Source organism: Dermochelys coriacea, chromosome 22 (genome assembly GCF_009764565.3).
Source record: "Dermochelys coriacea isolate rDerCor1 chromosome 22, rDerCor1.pri.v4, whole genome shotgun sequence".
In the NCBI taxonomy this organism is placed as follows: domain Eukaryota; kingdom Metazoa; phylum Chordata; order Testudines; family Dermochelyidae; genus Dermochelys; species Dermochelys coriacea.
The window spans coordinates 11197614-11217761 of record NC_050089.1 but is presented as its reverse complement, the minus strand read 5'-3'; the positions used below and the strand labels follow the sequence as shown (position 1 = coordinate 11217761).

At 45.5% G+C, this 20148-nt stretch overlaps 1 long non-coding RNA gene across 3 annotated transcripts; it reads right to left on the bottom strand.

Moving 5' to 3' along the window:
* Positions 1–587: 587 nt before the first annotated feature.
* LOC122457230 lies at positions 588–16314 on the bottom strand. Of its 3 annotated transcripts, XR_006276693.1 has the most exons (7): positions 16068–16314; positions 15215–15269; positions 9095–9214; positions 7847–8059; positions 7260–7401; positions 2210–2331; positions 588–882 (listed from the first exon to the last, which is right to left on the bottom strand). It is a non-coding gene; the product is annotated as an uncharacterized LOC122457230 (long non-coding RNA). The 3 variants fall into 3 exon arrangements; XR_006276692.1 differs by lacking the exon at positions 16068–16314 and having other exon boundaries at positions 15215–15420; XR_006276694.1 differs by lacking the exons at positions 15215–15269; positions 16068–16314 and adding an exon at positions 9536–10029.
* Positions 16315–20148: the final 3834 nt, after the last annotated feature.

The following is a 20148-nucleotide window of genomic DNA, read 5'->3' as shown; positions in this document are numbered from 1 at the left end:
TAGGGTCTATTGTTCCTTTAATGTAGCAATAAATTTAAAAATTGCTTACCATATTGCCATCTAGTGGCTATTTCCAGATATTAGATGTAATAGACAACTTTACCCTGAATTCATCCTGAAATTATGTGCAGCCTTTGGGCCTTCCAATTCAACCTAATCTACAGAGTCAACTCTGAAATAATGCTATGTTCCTGTCAAGCTAAGGTACTACTTTCTTGTGTGCCAGGTGTCATTTTAAGGACTGTATCCTGGAAACAATGAAATGCCATCACTTAGCATCTGGGCAAATGCCTATTGTGATGAGATGTGCTGTGGGATCTTTAATGCCTGTGCAGAGAAAAAAGGATCTGTGGAGTATGGCATCACCTACAAAAAAGGTCTCCTGCATAGCTAGCTGTGCAGTACTCAGTATACCTGCCTCTGAAGGATAAAGGGCTGAAATGCAGAGTGATGTAACCTTCTGGAGAAGGACAAGTGTAGAGTCTAGAAGAGGCATGGGGAGAAGAGGACACTGAGCATCCTAAGGGTTAAAATGAATTCAGAATATTAGTGGTGGTCTATCTTAATATGGGGGAGAGAGCAGGCTGGGTTCAGCAGAAAACAAAATCAGAGTACGGCTCTGTATAATCCCTTGTGTTACAATCAACCCTTCATCCTTAATTAGCCCTGGTGGTACATGGTGGATTTTTCTCCCCCCCCCCCCACCTTGCTGTACAGGGGGAGCTACAAGACAGCAAAAATCAACCTCTAAGAATACGAGGTTACTTACCACCTCGATAAAAGCTTTTTGAAAATGTTCCGCTGGGAGATTTCCATCAGAGGTAGTCTTCTGCTGCTCCTGAATGCTAAAGAACTGCCTGATGAGAATATCAAACATCCAACCTGGGTGGAGAAAAAAGGATTCAGGTAAGATCTTTGAGCAGCTGTGTGGAGGACCCACATCTGGGGGGGGAGAAAGAAGGGGAGAGAAAATCAGCACAGGTTACTTTCTAGTTGTAGACACAAACAGCATTTCCTATCCTCCACTTAGGGGCCTGGTTCTGCATGACTTTCTTGCATGAGGTAAAGGGAAGCAACCAGCACAGAGGGGTTCTGCTCACATTAATGACATGTGAGATTGAGCCCATTAGTCACTGTATCCAACAATACACTGCAGTCCTAATCCAGACAAGTTAGGCCCCTGAAACCTCCCACAAACCAAAGCTGATTGTGCCATGGTATTAACCACTGCGGTGCTTAGGAGCCCTAGTCTCTGACCAGGACCCAGCTGTACTAGGCATTGTACAAAGCAGAAAGATGGGTCCTGCCCTGAGAAGTTTACAATAGTCTCATTGTTCCCATAAGCAGATTTAAGTAGTGCCTTTCCTCTGAGCATCTCTGAGCACCCTACAAACAACTGTGCCTCAAACGCCCCATGGCTAGAAGACTAGCATACAGAGATGGTGCCCGTTTTTGAAAAAGCCCTCTACCCTATGGAGCATTTCAGGTTTAATGAAAATAAGCCATGCTTGTGTGGCTCCTGTATTGTAGCCATGTATGTTGTTTGGGCCTCATCTTATGGCAGTTGGCCTCAGTATAGAGCTAGGCTGAGCCCTTCAACTGGAAGAAGTTTGAGGCACATTTTACCTACTGTACTGCACCCATGTGGGTGCTAGTGCAAAATCAAAGTAGTAATGTTATGGATAGAGGTAAAGTGATCTGGACAGTGAGCCAGTGATCAGAAGGTTATAGGAAGGAGTACATGTAGCGGTTAGATCTGGGGATTACAATATTTTTCCCCAACTCTGCTACTGACCTGCAGTTTGACCTTGCCCAAGTCACTTAACCCTGCTGTAAGTTATTTGTTAATTTGGCACCCTGCCATCTGGATATTAAAGGGTCAGGCTCAGACCTGCTGACTGATACTATTAGCTCATAGATAACACCTGTTTAGATCTCAATGCACTTCAGGTGTCATTCCCATTTGTGGGGGGAACTGAGGCAGTAACTTGCCCACAGTCAGAGTTCAGGTCTCTTGACTGCTAGTGCAGTGCCTTACCCACTAGGTCATGCTTCCTCCCTTAAGGTAACAATATTTGCCCACTTCATTCAGGTGTTGCAAGGCTAGCAGTCTTCAAACTGCATGTTGGATGCTCACATTGAAGGTGTAAATAAGCACCATGTACAATGTTTAAGGTGCAGAAATTGCTCCTTCTCAGCTGTTCAACACTTGCTCGCTAGAACACTGGCGTGCTCCTTCCCTCCAAATCCAGGATCATATGTACTAGTCATGCTGATCAAGTGCTCCAGAAGAAAGGTGTCAATAAGTTGTTTACTAGCAATTGCTGTAATCTGAAAGAGAAGCCTTAATTACTTTTCAAAAGGAAAAGTTTTCTGCCAGTTGTTCAGAACCTTTTTTGCTGCTCCTGGAGACAACTGCCCCATTCTGCCAGCTGTGCTCACATGCATGTAAACAGAAGAGGTCAGAGCACTGGCTTGGCATAAAAAGGGCTGCTGGGAGCTTGTTTGAGATTGTTTGCAAAAGCATCAGACTCCCTGGATTTAAAACGCCCTTCGAGTTCATCCAGAGCCTGGTGGCAAGCAGGCAATGCCCTCCTAATGCCATGCATGCAGTGGTTGCAATTCTGGGACTGATCCCTAGGGGGGTAAGCTGTAGCAGCCTTGGAGCCACTTTTGTGGACAAAATTCCAACAAGACCCCCTCCCATCAAAATGTTTCAGGGAGACAGGTTTCTGATGCAACCTCAAAAAAATCTATCTTGTTTCCTGCCAGTGCCCTTGCCCAGCTCCTTGGTAGCCTGGTGAAGAACTGAGAGACTGGAAACCCTGAGAATCCAGGCTTGTGGCTCCTCCCCAGCCTGCCTGGTGAGCTGATGGGGAGTCCTGGGAGTTAGCTTGCCATCCGGACTGCTTTGGAGTCAGGACCTCAGGGCTTCCAGGGCCTACAGCTCTGGGGCTGTCTGCCCACTAGATTCAATTCCCCTGGAGCCAAAGCTCCATTCCTTTCATGGAGGACATTGGAATTTTGGATTTTTGTTCTGAAATCTGAATGAACCCAATGATCAAAATATTGATATCTCCATGAAACAGAATTGCCCCTCTCCTCCCAGGGGGGGTGTAGCCCCAAGAAGCCAACAAGAGTGCAGATGCCCCACCCAGACAACCCCCTTGCCCCTGGACACCAGCTAAGATGGGCCCTGGAGAAGGCTAGGCAAAGGGTCCACTACAGCTGCTCTGTGCCACTGAGGGAAGGGGGTCTTCCCCACAGCAGGTTAAACTATATCACTGGATGCCAAAGCTGTGCAGAGGAGCTGTCCCATGCTCTCCAGTTTGCTAGAAATATGAATACTCCTGGAGCAATTCTGAATCCCTAGCTCAGACATGGGCAATACAGCTAATCAGCCAGGGCCCAATAATAAATAAAGCTGGGTCAGCTGTGGAAGGGGCAGGGCAGAGTTCATCAGCTGAACACCAGGGGCCTAGAGTCATTTTACTGACTGACCACAGAAAGGGCAGCAACGATTGCACCATTTGAAACAAAGCAAAACTCTGGGTTGGTGGGGGAGAGCAGGGGAGTTCAATGCAGATGAGCTCTCTCCAGTGCAGGCTAAAACAGAAGTTAGGTGGCTATGTGTGGAAGTGAGCAGGGGAGGTCTGCTGGCCCAGATGCAGGAAGAGATCAAGGCATTTTGGCCTTTAGCATCTACAACATGACCACCAGAACAAATGTTTGTACAGTCCCTGAAGTGAAACAAAAAAGAAGAGTGCTTTTGGCACCTTAAAGGCTAACAAATTTATTTGAGCATAAGCTTTCATGAGCTACAGCTCACTTCATTGGATGCATCAAAGTGAAACTGCCAAGTTTGGTTCTGTAGCCGTATATTCACAAAAAGGAAACTGGAGCATAAAGATTTGTTCAGCTATTGGAAAGCTTTCCTCTCTCCAAAGGGCAAGCAGAGCAGGAGCACCAAAGGAAAGCAGCTCATTGCTTGTGTCATAAATATAAAGGGAAGGGTAAACACTTTTAAAGTCACTCCTGGCCAGAAGAAAAACCCTTTCACCTGTAAAGGGTTAAGAAGCTAGGATAACCTTGCTGGCACCTGACCACAACGACCAATGAGGAGACAAGATACTTTCCAAGCAGGAGGGAGGGAGAAACAAAGGGTCTGTGTGTGATGCTTTTGCCAGGAACAGAACAGGAATGGAGTCTTAGCACTTAGTAAGTAATCTAGCTAGATGTGTTAGACTCTGTTTTGTTTAAATGGTTGATAAAATAAGCTGTGCTGAATGGAATGTAGATTCCTGTTTGTCTTTTTGTAACTTAAGGTTTTGCCTAGAGGGATTCTGTTTTGAATCTGATTACCCTGCAAGGTATTTACCATCCTGATTTTACAGAGATGATTTTTATTTTTTTCTTCAAATAAAATTCTTTTAAGAACCTGATTGCTTTTTCATTGTTCTTAAGATCCAAGGGTTTGGGTCTGTTCACCCATGCAAATTGGTGAGGATTTTTATCAAGCCTTCCCCAGGAAAGGGGGTGTAGGGTTTGGGGAGGATTTTGGGGAGAAAGACTGTTTCCAAGCTGGCTTTCCCTGTTCACTGGAGGAAGTCTCATCATGCTCTTCTCCTGCTGCAGAAAACCCTCCTGGTTTTGTGCTTGGCATGCGACCTGCAGAACAGATTGCTGGGCAGGGCAGGGGGACAGAACCCCTGGGAACACATGGAAGGACAGGCTTGTGGTTCAAGCAGTGGAGGGGCACTCAGGTGATGTGGGTTCAATTCCTAGCTCTGCTACAGATTCAGCCACTTCATCTCTCCAGGCCTTTGTTTCCCCCATCTGTAAAATGGGGATAGCAGTGTCCTGTCTCCACCCTTCATTGATCTGGTCTATTTAAACCACTAGATCCTCAGGGGAGGGACTGTTGTACAGGCCCTGAATCTCAGCTGGGGCCTCTAAGGACAGAGGGTCTACAAGGAAATAGCACCTCAGGGAGGCAGGAGGGGGAGAGCAGAGGAGAGATGGGAAGAGGAAGGGAACTAGCAATGAGAAGGCACATAAGGCTGATAAGCAGGTCAAGCTATTGTCAGGCTACCATGAGAAGGCCTGGGCTCACTGTTCTAAGGGCTAATTTGGTAAAGAGACTAACAAATTTATTAGAGCATAAGCTTTCGTGAGCTACAGCTCACTTCATCGGATGCATTTACGAAAGCTTATGCTCTAATAAATTTGTTAGTCTCTAAGGTGCCACAAGTACTCCTTTTCTTTTTGCGAATACAGACTAACACGGCTGCTACTCTGAAACTTGGTAAAGAGACTGTCTGCAGGAAAAAATGCCTCTCCCTGTGCACACTGTCTTAAAGCTGCAATTCCAATAAATATTTTTCAATCAAACTAATATAATTCCCTGTAATCTCTTGGAGAGCAATAAGGGGTGTTTGTTCCACTCAACTTGCTGTGCTGAGCAAACCCATCTCCTCACCGCTTAGAAATGTGGCTCACTTGCATGGCCCATCATTCAGCCCAGGCTCTGTCCTTCAAGCTCTAGTTACTTGGAAAGCCATTCCTATTATTGTGAAGTGTAATGCAGCCAGCCATCTACATGCATCTGCATATCAGACAGGGCTGTGTAATCTCCCCAAACAAGCTTTCTGTACACTGTAAGGTGTCTATTCAGAGACATGTAATCCATGTCAATATACACCAGGGTTCCTGCCATTTGACAGGGTGCAATCTATACCTCACCTGCTAGTGACTCAGACATCAAGTCCTGTTTCTACTTTAGTGCCCAGCCAAAGAGCTTTTCACGTTGTGCCTTTCCACCGCCTCAGTAGTGAGGTGGTTTTTCCTTTAAGGGTGGTCTGCCTGGGTTCTGTGTAACTGGGAGGAAAGGCACTTTCTGCTGGTCTCTGCCCCCACAGGAAATGAAGGGATCAATAGGAAACCCCCACATGCTTCCCACTATTGCTTTGCTGAGAAAGCTTGTGTCTTATGACTAATCATGCTTATTTAGAGTAGTGCCTCAGGACCAACTAAGGTCCAAGCCCCATTGTGCTAGGCACTGTACAAATGCAGAGTAGTAGATGGTCTTGAACCAGGCAGCTTTCAATCTAAACAGACGAGCAATGCAGTGACCCAGATAACAGTGCAACTGTCATGTTAGTGCCACAATTTTGGGGGGGTGAGGATGGGGTTTAGTTCAGAGATGATTAGTGAAAAGAAAAGCATGAAGGCAGAGGAGATGTGGTGGGGAATGGGACAGGGCAGGGCAGGGGAGAACAGGAGGGTTGAGTTGCCCATGATATCAACACAAGTGATAAAGAGGATTGTGTCAGCTAGTCATTGATCTGTAATATCTTTTCCATTATAGATATCTACAGACTGACTCATTCATCCCCATGGAAGTCAGTGGGGTTTTACCAGGGGTGTATTTGGTCCAGGGGGCTTTTGATTGGCATCTAGCAAACCCAACAGTTATGGGAGGAGCGAGATGAGACTTGCACTGGGCAGCCAGATGGATAATGGCTCATAAGGGTGTTCAGCTCAGCTTTTACTTCCTGTCCTCCCCTTCTCTCTGGGAGGAGCCCTGTTACCCAACAGTGAACAAGAGTAATGAGGCTGTAATGTTCAAAATGCAAGATTTCAGTTTCAGGAGAGTCTCATGACATAAAACAGGGCCACAAGTCAGATCTCAGTTCTATTCCTAGCCCTGCCACTGCCTCCCTGTGTGGCCCTAGGGCAATCACAATTTGTGCCTCAGTTTCCCCAATTGTCTGTCTTGTCCACTGAAGTTGCAAGCTCTTCAGGGCACTCCCTTGCTGTGTCTGAAAAGAGGGGGGTCTATATCTTGATTAGGCATTTGGGGGACTCGTGGGGAAAAAATCAGGCCACTTCTGTTTGGGAGCTTAACTTCATGCCCCAGGTTTGAAAATGTTGGGGGTATGAGCATGTTTTTATCTATTACATCTAACAAAACCTATGTTAGAGAGTTATTCCAATACTGGGATGATGCCTCTTAATCATGGTCCAGTACTCTTAATTTTATAATCAAGAGAATGCATAACTCTGAGTCTGTCCATCCTTTTAAAAAGCTCCTCCTACTGAACTATTCTGGATGTACTGTATATTGAACTTGGCTTTTCAATTGTACCAGATGGTGACTTGCTGTCATGTCTGATGGCCCATGTGGGTTTCTCACCAGGGCACTGGAATTAATTTCTTACATGGAATAACCCATGCTGCCACACATGCTTCAACAGTACCTGGCTTTGCTGCAGCTTTATCATCTTGGCATTGTAGTCACCGAGGACCAAGTGAGCTAAGGCTTTAGTGTCCTCAACGACCTGTGAAATGACCTCTTGGAAAATAGCCTCATATTCCATCTTTTGGTGATGCCTCTTGGAGCTGAGTCAATGCAGAAGAAAAACATTTCTGCATCTGAAGCGATTAGCACTTTTGCTTGGTAGGCTATGATAACTATGGGGCAAAATATCCAGCCCAGCTGGTTACTGACCAAAAGTCATTGATGGCTGGTCAGTGGCCTCAGTGACCCAAGCCATTGGTTCCAAGTCCAGTTAGGAATGGCCAGAAGTCTATGGCATGAACTGGCAGGCTTAGCCAAGAGGCTAAGGCCCAAATATGCCCCCTCAGCATTAGTGGTGGTCCCCCCAGGGGAGGCCTGAGACAGTGAGGAACTTTGTCCTGCCACTGGCTGTTATAGCTGTTCTTTAGATACTTAGAAAGCTTCACACTGCAGGGCAGTCAGTCCAGCATCCTCCACCAGCTCCAAATTCAAACCTGGTGTTTGTGCACATGCTTGCATGTGCACAGAGACATGCATTTTACTCACAATGCTAGGCAAGACCATCTGAACCACCTTGGTTACTATTCCATCCATGCTTTCAAGATGAGCAGCCCTGGTTAAGTAGTCATCCACAAAATCCTTCATAGCACTTCTGAAGACATCAGCAGAGAGATCCGAGAACTTCCACAAAGATCTCATCCAGTAACATCAGGAAGATGCTTCAGAGTGGAAGTGGAAGTGGACTCCATTAAATGACGCCTGGCACAAGAGTGAAAAAACAAAGTTCTATCTTTCTGAACACACCTAGTTGACTGGTCACTGTTCAAACTACTGCAACAGGCAAGAATGTCTAGAGGACTGAGAGCCAAGGTCTTTGGGTTTTGTTCCTGGCTTATGTGCCCATATGACTGAGACACCCCACCCCTCAGGTAGTTTTTTCTCCCCTCTGCTGAGACTTGGTAAGGAAGGTCAGTGCACACTGCTAAGGGCTCTTGTGAAATGGCCACTAGCCCACTAGATACTGGACTGAGACCTACCAAACTCATCTCATGCCAAAGCCACTGAATAGTCAGATGGTATCTTAGTTGCTACTGATCTGGGCTGGATTGGAGCCAGTGATATTCATGAAAAAGTCATTATGCCCTGAGCTGCCTAGTGCTGCCTTCCTCATGGCTGTGTTTCTGTATGCCCTGATCCAAAAAAGTGAGGGCTGCAGTGTAAATACAATTCATGGAGGGATGCTGGGTTTCTGTGCACCTTGAAGCAGTACCCATTTGCACATCCTCTTAGCTCCAGCCTTTTGAAACCTCAGTGGGTATGGACATTTTATGCTCAAGTCTAACATGTACTACTATCTGTTCCACATGGACAAAGAGGAAGTCAGCAAAGAGAAGGGAAATGACAATATAGGTCATTCAGTAGAGTAACTTGATGGTAATACCCAGCTCTTATCCATAAATCTCAAAGTGCTTTACAAAGGAGGTTGGTATTATTTTTGCGCACAGAATTACAGGGACTTGCCCATGGTTCCCAAGCAGGCCAATGGCAGAGCCAGGAATAGAACCCAGGGCTCCCAAGTCCTAGACTTGCCCCTTACCTCTAGGCGAGTCTAGTTTTCACCCCAACAAAATCTCTAGAAACAGTCAGTTTATTGGCCAAAGAAAACAGTCTTTCCTGCAATCCAGACTGTTCAGATTGCCAACTGTTCTTGCAAATTACCGGATCAATGATCTTTTGGCATGAATAGCCACTCATTAATTCTCAAATGAAACAAGGAACGATTTAATAACTCACTTGGATTTTTTCCCCTTTGATGATCTCCCATTGCTGGACTTCAGTGCCTGCTGCCTCTGATCCTATCAAATAGAGGAGCCAGATACAAGTCAAGTGTATTTCTACATGCACAGAAAACCCCTGCAGGGACAAAAGAGGAAACATTTAAAGACTCCTCTTCTTTTGATGAAAACTGATCTAATGAATGTACAATTAATCGCAGAGCCACTTGTTTGCTATAATCCCAGTCACTGAAATAGCTGTGGAATCCACAATGGACCAGAGAAATCAAAGTCACCTCCTACAGCCACCCACAATGCAAAGTCACAGCAAGACCCACATGACAACCCTATCTTAGAATCTGATGTCTTGTGACAGGTTTCTGCATTGCAAAAGCCCCACCAGGAAATTCATCCTGTTGGATACAACAAGGAATGAACAAGAGGCATGGACATCATGCACCTTCAAAAATTCTGCAGAGGTCTCCAGGAACACATCCAGCACGAGCGCCTCTAACAGAAGCTGGGAGATATACAAGTAGACCAAGTTCTGTGCAAGCTGTGTGAGGTCAGAGGAATAGTGGCACTGGGCTACATGTTCCTAGAAGGCAGAGGAAAATGTTGCAGGCGAAACAAAGTACTCAGGGTACTGACTATTTACCTGAAGGAAAACCAAGACCCAGATCCACCTCCTCCAATACCCAAGGAGATTAGGGGATGAAATCTCCTGGGATATTCCATGTCTTCCCTGCTCTTACATGTGAGGTTCCCCCAGGGAATGACCATTCCTTTACCTCCACCCCATCCCTGCTAGGATCTGCAAAGTGTTAGGACCCTGAGCCTCTTGTTCCAGGGCAATGCAGCCCCATTGAAACCATGCTGTGTGTACTCCCGAGCTAGCCGCTGGCTCTGCAACCCCCCTTCACTGTGGGAGGGGGGGGGTTCAGCTGGAGAAAGGTTGTGCTTTTCCACAGATTTCCTGTGGAAGCTGAAGGGGAAGGATGTCAGCCTGCAACCTCCTACCAACCCCTCCGTGTGCATGGATCTCACACTTAATGGAGGCTTCTGTGCAGCACTGGGGCATTTCCCCTCGAATCCTGCATCAGGTAGCCGGACTGCCCAGGGAAGCCATGGGGGCAAGCTGCAAGATGTCCTGGAAAGGGAGCAGGTATCTAGCCACTTCCCTTACTAGAACAGCTCCCTCTAATTTCCCCTCTGCTCATTTCTAACTGTGCAGAGCAGTTTCTGAACCGAACACCTAGGATCAGTGTGGTGAGCTCCTGTACTGAAAGCCAATTACCTGGCCTAGTGTACAGTGGAAAATTTAAATTGATCTATCCACTAGAGAGATTTTTCAATCTGCCTAGAGCAACTTATTCCAGACAGCAGCTCAGTCTTAGATATGCTATTTCCCTTATAAACCTATTTCAAGGTAACAGAGGCTTTAATTCACTCTAGGCTGAAGCTAAAAATTGCAAGCTTGTCAGTTGATAGACTACAGATCACTATCACAGCAAAGGATGTGCCAAAATTCCCAGTGTCTGTCAAAAAATCCTGACATGTAAATTAGGATTTCTCCTCAACACCATACTTAACATGTTATTTTCAAATGATATCTATGCCAGTGTCTCCACTGCTGACTAATGTAGGTCTTGGCTGGCACTAGTATTTGGTAGCCCCCACAAAGGTTGCCATGAACACTTTATAATCCTGGATAGAGGGGCCTGGAAGCTCTTATAAAGTTACAAATCCACAATCTGATAACTTCAGAGTTGTCTTTATGCCAGGCATCATGGCCATGCGGATAATATTAGGGCAAGTACTCTGATCTTTTCCAAAAAGCAGAGTCCCTCACTCACTGAAGGAAGGAAGGAAACTGAGCTACTGGCACTATAGGGCATATGACACAGCTGAACAGTTCTGAGTGCATGGAGTAGAAGGTAGTGTAGATGCACATGCCAGCTCATAAATCATCATATGGTTATGGGATTGATGGAGAGTATTGGGTGATGTTGTCTGACCTGTGTTGATGTAATCAAGCTAGATCATAGTGACCCGAGCTTCAAGTCTATAAAGTAACAGCAGGTCCACATGCTAGTTAAGTAGCTGCCAAATGGGATACAAGTAAGGTATAGTGACATTACTGGGGGTTAACAATACCACCCCTATGACTCAAAATGCAAGTCTATTTAATGTTGTGAGGATAGACTGTTTTGGTTTGATTTTCAAACCTGGTGTGAGCCCTCTAATTCTAACCAACTTTCCTGATCCAGTGGGAATACCTAGCTGCTACATAGCACTTCATGCTTCGATCTCAAACTGCTTTACAAAGAAGTATTGTGACCTTGCACCCCATGCTGCTTTATGGGAATATGTTAATGTATATAGGACATAACTGAAATAGGTTGTATGCTACACTGCCATGTAATATCTCTAAAGGTTATGATCTACGGAATACATTCCTCCCATTTGTATGCATGTATCATTTTTGTGTTCGAAGTTAGGAATATTGGCTGTGTACTTGCTTGATTTCTAAGTAGACTTAAAAAGAAAAGGAGGACTTGTGGCACCTGAGACTAACAAAGGTATTCGAGCATAAGCTTCCATGAGCTACCGCTCACTTCATCAGATGCGAATAGCCTTAGTAAAACATTTGGTCAGATTCTTGAGAGGGGAATGTGCAAGTGCCCAATAAAAAAATACTTAATGGACAATGGATCTTGGAAGGCTCCAATCCACATAAATAGTCTACCTGAGGACATTCAAGGTAGCATGTAAACAATGGCTGCTACCTGTAAGTTCTGAGTCATGCATGGACATGCGACTTGCCCATGTGACTCCAAATCTCCATTTTGTAGCTAGATTCTACACAGGGAGAGGGAGGGGTGTGCACCCACAAGAGAAAGCCTATTTAAACCCCAGGAGACCCCTCCATTGTGTCTTCAGCTGGCTCAAGAGATCCTTTGGGGGTGGAGAAGCTACCTAAAAAACTGGGACAAAGGACAGTAACTACAGGGGGTGAGTGATTGCTGAACCCAGACTAGAAGGAAACTAGTCTATAAAAGGAATCTTATTGGAACACCTCTAAGGGTGAGGTTTTATCTGTATTCAGTTTTCTTACTGTATCAGGCCTAGACTTGCAGGTTTTATTTTATTTTGCTTGGTAATTTGCTTTGTTCCATCTGTTACTACTTGGAACCACTTAAATCCTACTTTGTCTTTAATAAAGTCACTTTTTACTAATTATTTAACCCAAACTATGTAATACCTGGGGGGAAACAGCTGTGCCTCTCTATCAGTGTTAGCCAGGGTAAACTCAAATTGTTTGCCCACTAAGCTTTATACAGGGTAAAAAGAGATTTGGGATTTTAAACCCCATTGAAAGCTGGGCATCTGTGTTAAAGACAGGTTTCAGAGTAGCAGCCGTGTTAGTCTGTATTCGCAAAAAGAAAAGGAGTACTTGTGGCACCTTAGAGACTAACAAATTTATTAGAGCATAAGCTTTTGTGAGCTATAGCTCACTTCATCGGATGCATCTGATGAAGTGAGCTGTAGCTCACGAAAGCTTATGCTCTAATAAATTTGTTAGTCTCTAAGGTGCCACAAGTACTCCTTTTCTTTGTGTTAAAGACAGGAACACTTAAGCTGCTTTCAGTTAAGCTTGCAGTTTTTGGGATGTAGTTCAGACCTGGGTCTGTATTTGTGGCCAGCAAGCATGTCTGGCACAACCAGGCAGGGTTCTGAAGTTCCAAGCTGGCAGGGAAGGTAGGGGCAGAAGTAGTCTTGGCATATCAGCTGGCAGCCCCAAGGGGGTTTTGTAATCCAACCAGTCACAAGTATTATCCCCATTTTACAGATAGGGAATAGAGTCAGAGCAGGCATGTGACTTGCCCAAGGTCACCCAGCAGGTCTGTGGCAGAGCTGGGACTAAAAGAGAAACACTAAAATTGACATTGGTTAGCTCAAACAGCCTGGCCCTTTCCTCAGTTTTAGGGATCAGAGGGGAACAATTCATTTTAAGGTTTTGTTTAGGCTGCACATGACAAACTCAGTAAAAAACTGGCATAAAATATTTAGAATGCTTTTAATTTTAAAAGCAAAGGTTTCCATTCAGGCCTTGTCAGTTCCATTTTCTGGTTTTGTTAAACCAGTTCACTTTAATGGCAAAAATGGAGGGATGTGCAAGAAAGCAGTCCTCATAAATCATGAAAAGAAAAGGAGTACTTGTGGCACCTTAGAGACTAAAATTTATTAGAGCATAAGCTTTTGTTTGTTTTGTTAGTTTGTTAGTCTAAGGTGCCACAAGTACTCCTTTTCTTTTTGCGAATACAGACTAACACAGCTGCTACTCTGAAACCTGTCATAAATCATGGAGAGTAATCTAAGATGGGGATAGCAAGAGAAAAGTTTTATAGTAAACATGTGGGCCAGGGTGTGTAAAGTCTGCAATTACATAGTTAACTTGGCACAAAACTTTTCACCTGCATCTGTGTTTAAGTTCTGGCTCTTGGAAACAAACAGTTATTAGCAAACAATGAGCTCATCTAACAAGACGTTAGACTACTTGCATAGCTACACTTGGGCAAACCCCTACTGCAGACATGCTGCACCAGTGCAAAGCATTACTTGTGGTAGTACAAGTATGTCACCTTTGGAATCTGGCAAGAGCTCAGGCTGAAACTGGCACTGAAAGGAGGAAAAATACTAATATTGCCTTCCAAGCCCAGTACTGAAGAAATTATTAAATTTAGAATCAGGTATTTAGGCACCTAAGGAGACTTTCCAAAGTGCCCCAACACCCAACTCCTACTAAAAAACCAATGGGAGTTAGAAGCTTTTGAAAACTTCACTAGGTTGCTTATCTTCATCTGTAGACACCTAAATACCTTTCAATATCTGGCCAGTAGTGCCCATCTGTTTCCAGTCGATTTCACCTGGACTAGGCAAGTTTTGATTGGAATGGGAGGTGGCTTCACTCAGCAGGTGAGTGGAGGGTCTTAGATGGAAGACATCACTGACTGCCAGGAGGAAGAGTGCTTTATTGTTCTGACAGAGCAGGTGCTCTGTCTACTGTGGGGCACCAGGGAGGAGACAATACAAAGAATATTGGCCCCATTGCAGTCAACTTCATTTCCTTAGAACAGGGATGGGCAAACTTTTTGGCCCAAGGGCCACATCTGGATAAGGAAATTGTATGGTGTGCCATGAATGTTCATGAAATTGGGTGAGGGCTCCAGCTGGGGATGTGGGCTCTGGGATGGGGCCAGAAATTAGGAGTTCAGGGTGTGGGAGGGTGCTTTGGGCTGGGCAGGCTCTGGCTGGGGTGCAGGAGGGTCCTCTGGGCTGGGACAGACAGGTTTGGAGGGAGGGGATCAGGGCTGGGGAGGGTGTCAGAGCTCCAGATGGCTCTTACCTCAGGAAGCTCCCTGAAGCAGCAGCATGTCCCCTCTCCAGCTCCTACACTGAGGCGCAGCCAGGCAGCTAGGCACACAGCCCTGTCTGCAAGCATCTCCCCTGCAGCTCCCACTGGCTGCAAGCTGTGGGGGTGGTGCTTGGGGCAGCATGCAGAGCCCCTGGCTGCCTCTATGCATAGGAGCTGGAAGAGGGACATGCCACTGCTTCCAGGAGCCACACAGAGCAGGGCAAGCCCTGGACCCTGCTCCCTGTTGGGAGCTCAAGGGATGGATTAAAACATCTGAAGGGCTAGATGGCACCCCTGGGCTATAGTTTGCCCACCCCTGCCTTAGAAGGACTGATTGTTCAAAGCTCATGGCCTGTTTAAGATGTGGGTGCACAATCTAGCAGGCCAGTTGTGTAGCTGTTTATGCCACTTTAGCACCTGTCTTGTCCCCACTTTTAAGACACAGGCCTGACAGAAGAGAGATTCTCAGAGGGACTCTGAATAAACAAGCAGGACATCTGTTTAAAGACATGTGCTCCTAATCACAATTCCCCAGTAAAGAGTAACACAGCTGGAGCACAACTTCTGCTACAAAACATCAACTACTGGTGGCAGGAGCTATGAAGGAACTGCCCCCATAGGGAGCGATTAGGATCATAAGCTGCTTGGTCTGAGAGATGGAGCACATGAAGTAAAAACGAACAACATACAGTTAATCAGTTGTTAGCCAATTCCCCTTACCTCACAGGGGCAGCTTGGGCCATGCATGGTACTGCTTTGCCAAATTTCTTCTTTCCTGTTGAGTATTTTAAGAGTATTGTTGTACTATAGTCTCCACTCTACATAGGATGCTGGTGTCTGGGGTGGGGCACTCGAAGAAGGAAATAGAGTAAACACCTTTCCTCCTTACTGTCTAACCTAGTCTGGTTTCCAACCCCACCCCAATATTGTTACAAGATCCTGCAGACTGGAGCACCTTCAATACCCCAATGGGAGAGAGTCTGCTCAACTGAGCCTCATGCAGCTACAATTGCCTGTAAAAGGGATGGTTTTCTTTATTCAACTAAAATTTTCTGAGGGGAAATGACAATAATCCAAGCTCATACTGCAGATCAGGGGCAGGGGTGGATTTTCAAAGGCACAAAGTGGAGTAGGGTACCTACCTGCCCTTTGTGCCTTGGGAAAACATAGCTGTTAAGGGCTGCTCCAGGAACACTAGCTTTTATTTTTTGTAATTTCAAAACATTCATCTGCATGTTTGTATGGCATTGTATGCACACCCTATCTCCTGGCAGGGTGGATAGTGGGTGTGCTGAGACAACAGCTACAGTCTACCAGACTGTCTTGGGCATCACCACAATGAGGTCCAATGGCCAGAGTCCCTACCACAGCCCTCAGGTGCAGGGCAGCATGGCCTAGCAGCTAGATCCAGTGGCCACCACCAGATGGGGTGGCAGCCAGGGTAGGGAGACCCAGGCCAACTGACTCCACTGGGTCCCAACCTAGTGCCCTAACAATAGCAGTGATCCACCACTGGGTCAGTAGAGAATCCAGACTCAACATGCTAGCCTTAGATGGGTGAGACAGCACTCACTCACGCTCCCTAGGTCACATTCTACCAGGCTCCTGAAGCTGCAGTCCACAGGGCAACATGTCTTCAGTGCAGGTCACAGGATCTCCAGCTCCTGTACTACAACCTCCACCACACATCCTTTCTTCTTGGTAGTCAGACCAGATTGAGCTGAGCTGCTCTCCTTTTATACTAGCACAGCATTTGGTGCATGCCCAGCATGGTCTGAGGGGCGGGCTTTCTCGGCCCATAGTGGGGGATTAACCCTTTCCTGCCTAGTGCAGGGTATGCACACCCTGTCACAGCCTTTAACCTGCAAAGATCAAAATCCAGCCAACAATCAGAGGCCTGGATGCAGTGAGATGGGACAGCAATACTTCACTTTCATAATCCAGACAGTACATAATCCAGATAGCTGTTGAAATCAGAGCTATTATTAAAGATCTGATGAGTATGCACCAAGCATGACTTCTCCCTTACAGCAGCTGGGGCTTTAAATGTGCCTAGCTTTAGGTAACTATTAGTATGGATACAGATGGGAAGACTTTGAGGGATCTATGGTGCAATTCTCTAATCAAAAGCTCTGAGGGAGGACTGAGATGATAGGTACTAATGGATAACTGAGTATTGAAGAAAGTGGATGGATACTGTATTTTATGGGAATTGAACAGACATGAGCTAACTGGAGGGTCTGGATGCTGGTCCACAAAGGGAGACTGGTGGGGTGATATCCCTCTTTTTGACTGATGTGTAAAGGTAGTCTGATAGGATTTTCTAAAAAAATTTTGTATGGTGTTTTCTAATCTGCTTTTCAGAGCTCCTGACCTGTAAGAACCTCTACATTGAGCAGAGTGCTCAGCTAACCCAGCCCAAGTGAAATTAACTGGAAACAGACAAGCACTGTGTGATAATGGCAACATAAGCAGCAAAGAAGTGAAATCCAAGGAACAGAGAAATAAATGGATTTTTGTAATAGGTACTGAACGGAAATGTTCCTTGAACAGGTGGGAGAAAAGGTCTCTAAATAGTCCCCCGGGTTGCAGTTTGCTGCTCCTCCAAGGAGATTGCCATCAAAACCAGATTTTATTTTTAAGTTAAAACACTGAAAAGGGGTGTTTTCTGAGGGCACGAGGGGAACTTTCAGGCCTTCCAGCTCTGTCATCAAGAAGCAAAAGAATCTCTTTTCTTGCAAGTCACTTTGGAAAAGGAGGTGAGAGGGAAAGAAGGGGGGTGGAGCTGATAAATCTATAACATTTTGCTTCAAGGAGAAGCCCCCTTTCAGCTGATTGCCTCCTTGTTTTGGTAAAAACGTGAGATGGGGGTAGAGGTTAGATATAAAGAATAACATGTTAAATATGCAGCTGTAGCCTGCACAGCTGGACCAATGACAGCAATCTGGGCCTTGTTTCTTATTGTCATTCCCAGCTACCCAGAAACACACAATGTTTTAACGATGGTCGAGTAAATGCACTAAATATAACTGCACTCAAAAAGGGACCGTAAGGCGTGATTTACCAGCCACTGTTCTTGCTGACGGGTCACAGAAAGCCCAGCTCGGCATATGATGAAATGAGTTACACTGCGTTACAAGCAACCTGTAAAGACCTGCCAGCTCCAACCTTGCCCTATTGTTGCCCCATTTTTGCTGGGCACTGAAGACAGGTGCTAAAAACACCCTGCCCATTACTCTACCTGTCAGATTTAAAAAGGGGTCTTATTAATGAATTAAGGTAACACATCAGCTAGAAAAAATTCATCAGTAAGCACCTGTTAAGCACCTATCTGGTGGTCATCAGTAGGGTGTTTGCAGATGCAGGAAGTGGGGCAGTTATTCTATATCATGTAATGTTCAAATGTTAGTGGGCATCCAATCTGAAAAAAATCAAAAAATCATTAAAAGGGCCATAACTCGAAGAAACAGTCTAATTTTCACTGAAATCAGCAGAAATTTTCTAAATACAATTGATAATGCAACTATGTAATCAAAATAGTGCTGTTTTGGAAAGTGTGGGAAATATTTAGCCCCGGGCGATACGTTTTGTGCATTTTCCCGTCCTTGTTTGTCTTTGGATAAAGCAGAAGTCTGTAGTTACAGGACAGTATGAATTTCTTTGTACCAAGTAATACATCAAAATATCTGTCATTATTTGTAGAATGGACTGATTGGAGAAGTTTTTCTGTCTGCTATTTTATATGTTACGAATATTGGCTATTGTGCAATGATTCCTGCACCAGCAACTGATGTTAATACAGCGTACACCAGGATGAAATATTTTCAAGATATGTTCCACTCTCGGGGCCAAGACTGGACTTATGTCATGTATGATGAAGCAATGTATTGCAAAGCACAATTGATTAAATGGAGGATTCGAACCGAATTTGACAATGACCCCTTTGAGATGGGAGGCGCGCATCGTACCGTGAATTTCCTGGGTGACATAGGCAGTGTGATACAGGAAAGTGGGTTTGAAGACCTCCTTGTGGAAGCAAGCATCAATGGTGCTTCAGTGATCAGCCATGCTGTAAGAGCGAAAGCACATAACTGTGATGTGAGAATCCAGAAACCTATGAAGGAAGCAATGAATCATTTGAAAGGGGTGGCACTTGGCGATTCCATGAACAATGATGTTTTCCCAGATGAGAAGAGACGCATCTTGGAGAAAGCTTGACCTTGCACGGAAGCATTTGAAGATGTGGACAAGGCACACAGAGGAAAGAGCATGGAAGCAAAGAATGTTCTGGCAGACATCATGAATAGAACCCAATCAATCCACCAGCTCATGGACACTTACGTTACCCAAGTGGAAAAACTGTTGAGATACATTTCTGCTCTGGGAAAACTATGTAATGGATGTTGGCCAACTCCTGAGGGATACAGTGCAGCAAACAGAGATAATAACAAGTTCTTGTCGCTTGAGACATTGGCAGAGATGATTACACTTGAATTGCAGTGTGGTCATGTGAATTATGCTAGATGGGGTTGTGTAAAATGCAGCAGAAGCAAGACTTCTGGAGGAGGAGAAGCCAGATATATATTATGCCCTAGTTGATAGGGTGCAGTATACCAGACTGCCAGACCCTTTCGTGATGTATAGCATGACATGGCCATGGAGCAATCACTCAATGAGGACTGTGGGAAGCATCAGCATCTTTGCACAAAGGATAAGGCTCTGACCAAGTATTACCTGACTGCACATTTTATGTTGTTTGCAGTGTGGTTGAGACCATGGAAGAGGATATAAGAGGTGGATGATGTAATATCTTTTATTGAACCAACTTCTCCGGGTGAAAGAGAGACGCTTTTGGGCTACACATATTAGTGATGTGTCTGTGGTATGAACTGAGCATGCCCACTCTCAGCAACCCCTCTCCTCTGGTCTCAGAGCGATAGGATTGTGGCATGTCTCTTCTCAGCTTCCTTACAGTGACAGTGCTCTTTGCCTGTAATATGGACCAAGTATACCCTGTCTCCACTCCCCTCTGTCTCAGCACTGTGGACCTACAAAGGGGTATAGATCTCACCATTGCCCTGGCTTCCAGATGCCTAGAAAATCATTGGAACAACAATGGGATTCCCAATTCCTGAGTTAGGAGCTTGGGCTCTGTCTTGGAGGAAGGGACAGAGACAGGTACCAAAGAATGGGATATGTAAAAACAAGAATGAGAGGCACTAAACTGCCAAAGCTAGCCACTGGGAGATGCTGAGAAGAGGGGCGGTGCTAAGCCCTGATACTTTTAAGCAGTTCGGGACCGAGATCTATTTGCGATCTGCAGCCAGGAACCCCTCCTGGAGTAAGGTGACTTAGATGCATGAACCATTTTGTGTCAGATTGATATGTACCTGCTGAAGACCCCACAAAAAGGATGTGAGCAGAGGGGGAAGGAGGCACAGGCCTTCTGTGTAGCTTTTAGTGCAATGGTTAGGGTCCTCACAAGGGCTGTGGGGGACCCTGCTGCAAATCCCCCTTGTGCCTGTGCTAAGAAGAGATTTGGACAGGTGGCAACTGCAGCCCTGGTGGGTGTTCCCAGATCTTTGGGGTTCTGCAATGTAAGGGCGGGGGTTGCCTCCCTCTTACCCGTGGAAGCTGTTCCTTTTAATTAAATG